A 4,790-nucleotide genomic window follows, 5' to 3' on the forward strand; every position below is an offset into this window, starting at 1 on the left:
TTTGGGCACGGAGCTTAAGAAATATGTATAAAGTAGTGAAAAAGAGAAACAAAAGTGGATGAAGTGGTGGGACCCATTGATTTTTAATGTATAAAAGGGAGATAATGGAGTAAAAGTAGTGTGAAAAGGAAGAAAAAGTGGGAAAGTGGTGGGACCCATTGACTATTTGTGGTCAGTTTTGAAATTAAAGAATTGGATTGGATATCAAAAAGGAAGGGGTAAAGAAATGGCTCGGAGGGAGTAATTAACCAAAACTATTGATGAGAAATTGCAAACCCCCCCAAAACACACGGCAAAAAGACTATGAAAATGGAGGAAGAAGACGAAGACCCACCACTCGCCATCCAAATCAACCAAACCCCTTCTCCCACCGTTGGCGTTACCGTCATCACCGGTTATCTCGGCGCCGGAAAATCCACTGTAAGCATATCTTTACACTCACACACACACTTAACAATAAATATGCTTTTAATTTTTTATAATTTTAAAATTATGTTTTTTAATTATTTTTTATAATTGTAGTTAGTGAATCATCTTTTGAATACCCAACATGGGAAAAGAATAGAATGAGTTTGGAAAAGAGATTGGAGTGGAGAGAGCTATGATTAATGAAGGTGATGGTGGTGCCCTTGTTAAAGAGTGGGTCGAGTTAGCTAATGGCTGCATTTGTTGTACCCTTAAGCATAGTCTTGTTCTAGCTTTGGAGCAGCTTGTTCATCTAAAAGAAAGCTTATTTCCTTTTGTTTTTGTTGTTGGCTTTTTGTCGTTTTCAGTTTATATGCTGAATGTGGCTCGAATGCAGCTCGAGCTTGCCTTTTTTTTATGACATGAGTATTATAAGGCAAAGGCGTAAAGTTTAGGTGAAATTTGAATATGTATGTGTTATTAGAAAGGATTTTATCTTCTTATATTCATCGATGTTAGAGGTTTTATATAGCTCTGATTCAATTTTTTTTTTATTGAAAATAATAGTATGTTTTAAGAGGAGGTCCGGTTATAGCTAATATCGGATTGTAGCATGTAATTTCGTTATGTTCTCACTGTTAAGAGAACCAGATTTATTTTTTAGCTATTACTTTCACTAAAAGATCCTATTATTGAGCTCTATGTGGATATTTTTATAGAAAGAGTGAATAAACGACGTAAGTACTAATGAGTAGACATTTTGCACACTCTTATGTGTTCACTTTTAGTGTTATATGAGGATGATTTCTGCCTTGCCAGTATAGGGTTTTCGCTAAATGTTTTTAATTATGCATTTTTGATTATATCGTATTAGAATTTGTAATTTCATTAATTATCCTTCTTTGTAGACTTGATCATATATTGCTAGAGACCACTGGGTTGGCAAACCCTGCTCCTCTTGCATCTGTTCTCTGGCTGGATGATCAGTTAGAATCAGCAGTTAAGCTTGACTCTATTATTACTGTGAGTATCTGAGCTCATTTGCTATTACAAATATTTTAGTTGATTATTGGTTGTTCTCTATTGGTGCAGGGGGCAATAAGTATTTAATTACCTGTGCTTGTCTATATATATATATATATTTTGTGGTTACTCTTGCTTAAACCTTTTATCTTGTTTTTGTAATTACTTTGTGGATAGGTTGTAGATGCCCAAAATCTTCGTTATCAGCTCCAAAGGAATAGTGACTCGTCCTCTTTTCCTGAAGCATTTTTACAAATAGTTTTTGCGGTAATGTCTTACATATTGGTTGTCATCAGTAATTTGTGGAGATTGCCTGGTTAAATTTATCATGCTCAATACTTCAATAAACTTTTATGATCAAGCCATGTTTGTTGTCAGCATTGTTCTCGTTAGTAAAAGGATCTTTCATGATTTTGATCATTCATATTCTCATAATTGTTGCTAATCTGCTGTAGGATGTTATAATTCTAAACAAGGTTAATCTGGTTTCTCCAGATGATTCGGAATCTTTTGTAGAAGAACCGGAGAAGGAAATACACACCATAAATTCTCTAGCTACTATAATTCGCTCCGTCAGATGTCAAGTTGACTTGTCCAGTATCTTAGACTGTTATTCCTATGATGCTTCAGTTAGTAATATTAGTACAAATTCATCCATCATTGTTTCTCATTTTGGTTGTTTGGATGATATAATACAAGATTGTATTATGTTCTTCAACTACTATTTAATATTCTATTCGTTTTCCAGCATGCAACTCATCTGGAAGCTCTATTGGAAGAACATAAATCCCTAACCACCGAAGATCTTCATGATAGTGGTGTGAGAACCTTGTGCATTTGCAAACCTCGTGAGGTTGATCTAGACAAGGTACTTGTGAATTGATTTTACTTGTGCATAGGTAATGGCTATTGAAAAAAGCGTAGTGACTGTTTTTATCAACTTTTGTAACACATGTGTTCATTTTCCGAGGGGTATCTACTAAGTTACTCTGACTCGGGTACGAAGTGTCGGACACGACACATATCCGAGTGTCGGACTTTAGAAGTCTAAAAACTGGGGACAAGGGGACACTGTCCTATTTTTAATCACGGGTACGGGGACACGGCATATTTTACTAATAACCAAGTATGTTAAGTTAGACATATAAGAATAAAGTAACAAAATCACTTTGAGTAAAGTTAATTTTCTAAAGAACTTTACGAATTTGACATCTTCCCTACTTTTATCTCATTCTCGCTTCTTTCATTTTTCTTATATATTTTTTTTGAATTTTAAGTGTGACTAATATTTACTCAATAAATTGGTCAAAGTGTCTATGTTTCAGTCAAAGGATCTGACACGCAATAAGTGTCGTATCCGAGTGTCCAAGTATCCGACACGGGTACGGCAACCTAAACAGAAGAGTCGGAGTAACGTAGGGTATCTATAATGTAACTTATATAAGTCGTGTTTAGATTATTAGATAACACTTCTGGAAATTTCTAATTATGATCACCACTAAAAATAATGTTGGTGAGGACTTTTGTGAATATGTCTTTTGTGTATGAAGTTTTGCCCATATTCTGTTTACTGTATTGATTTTTTAACTGTGTTGCTATGTATTAGACATATATATACTCAAGGAGTGGTTTTAAGAAACTGTACATATATAATATAATATAACTATGTAAAACTTCATTTTAAGCTTCTAGCCTTTTGGGTAGAATCTGTTACTGTAAAAGGGGGATGTAAATTTTGATGCATCACTGCATATTGAGAATGCAAACTTTTTTTATTCACACATGACACACCCTTTTACCATTATTTTGAGTTGCGTAAACAAATTCTCGAAAGCTATGTTTGTACCTCATTCTGTGTGATTACATGTAAAGGTTCGTTTTTGGCTTGAGGAGATTCTCTGGGAAAAGAAATTTGGAATGGATGTCTACCTGTGTAAAGGTGTTCTCAGAATTTCAAACTCAGATCAGCTTCACACTCTTCAGGTAAAGTGTCTACATGAAATCAAAGTTATGTTATTCTAAGACCCCCCCGCTCCATCCTCCCCCATATGGTTCCAGTGTTGGTGATTAAACAAACATGATCAAGTTTTGTTTAAAATGAATGGTTTGGTTACCAGTACATTCCTGAGTCCTAGATGTAGGTTTTTCCCATATGCATCATGTGATGAGAAAATACATGCATTCTACTCAAATAAATAGCATGTATAGTATGTAGTGTGTACCTCAATATTCCATAATCATGATATCCACACAAACACATATGTATATCTTTTTTACTTCGTATATTTTGAACCATCACCTCTCTTTTCTGTGCTTCTTGGTATTGTTATTTGTTTCTCCGTAAATTTTGAACCATCTCTTTCCCATGCTTCTTGGCATTTTTATTTGTTGTCCTTCTCCATTTCTTTAAGTTCAAATTCATTGTTTATGCAATACTATATTTTCGACAATGTACTCACTACACTTGTCATGCCCAAATAAATAACTTGTAGCCGTTTTTAAGGCTGTCAGGGAAATATATGAGATTGTTCCCGCGCGCAACTGGAGGTCTGAAGAAACTCAAATGAACAAGATAGTTTTCATAGGTAAAACTTATGTCTCTCTCGCACCCCCCCCCCCCTCGCGAGCGTGCGTGCATACTCACACACGACTCACCCTCTGATGATCTTGTTTTCAGGTCATTCATTAAATGGGGAAATTCTTCTTGATTCATTTAGAGCCTGTACACTGGCAGCTTCTTGATTCATTTAGAGCCTGTATACCGGCAACTTCATGATTCCTCTTTCTGCAGCATTGGGCCATTTTGCGCTGCTTTGTCTTGGCAACAAGGTAGCTTCTTTCGTGTACTAGATGAGAGGATCGAAGATGAAGTCTTTGGTTTGTTCTTGTTCAACTTTTAAAAGGTCCGGTAAGTTATTAGTTCATTTGATTCTCTGTAGGAGAGTTTTTCTTACATATAATTCAAATGCAGCTCTATTTTGTATCTGTTCTGATTAAATTTTTTGAAGTTAAATTTGTACAATATTGTTCTTTATACCTACTTTTCTTGAGGATCAGGGGATAATTTAGTGGCAAAGATGCTATCGATGGCGGGCTTCTTAGCCTTGTGGATTTACCTCATAGGCTCGTACTTGGTTCATAGTGACCAAAGGTTGAGCTGAGGGGCACACGGGAGGCAAATGTGTGCGTATCCAAATATCTTTCAACTGATCTTATCCAAAAAAAGGGACAAAATTCATTTTCCACAAACCAAAATACCAATTCAATACTCCCAAAATGTTGATATAAATAATTCAAGGCACATAATACCGAACAAATTTTATGTTTTCAAAAATATCACAAAAGCTTTGTATCACTGATTC

At 35.2% G+C, this 4,790-nt stretch overlaps 1 pseudogene; it reads left to right on the top strand.

Moving 5' to 3' along the window:
- The first annotated feature begins 236 nt into the window (after nt 1-236).
- LOC141678783 (uncharacterized) lies at nt 237-4,464 on the top strand (annotated as a pseudogene).
- Nucleotides 4,465-4,790: the final 326 nt, after the last annotated feature.

This window comes from Apium graveolens, chromosome 8 (assembly GCF_009905375.1).
Source record: "Apium graveolens cultivar Ventura chromosome 8, ASM990537v1, whole genome shotgun sequence".
NCBI lineage: Eukaryota > Viridiplantae > Streptophyta > Magnoliopsida > Apiales > Apiaceae > Apium > Apium graveolens.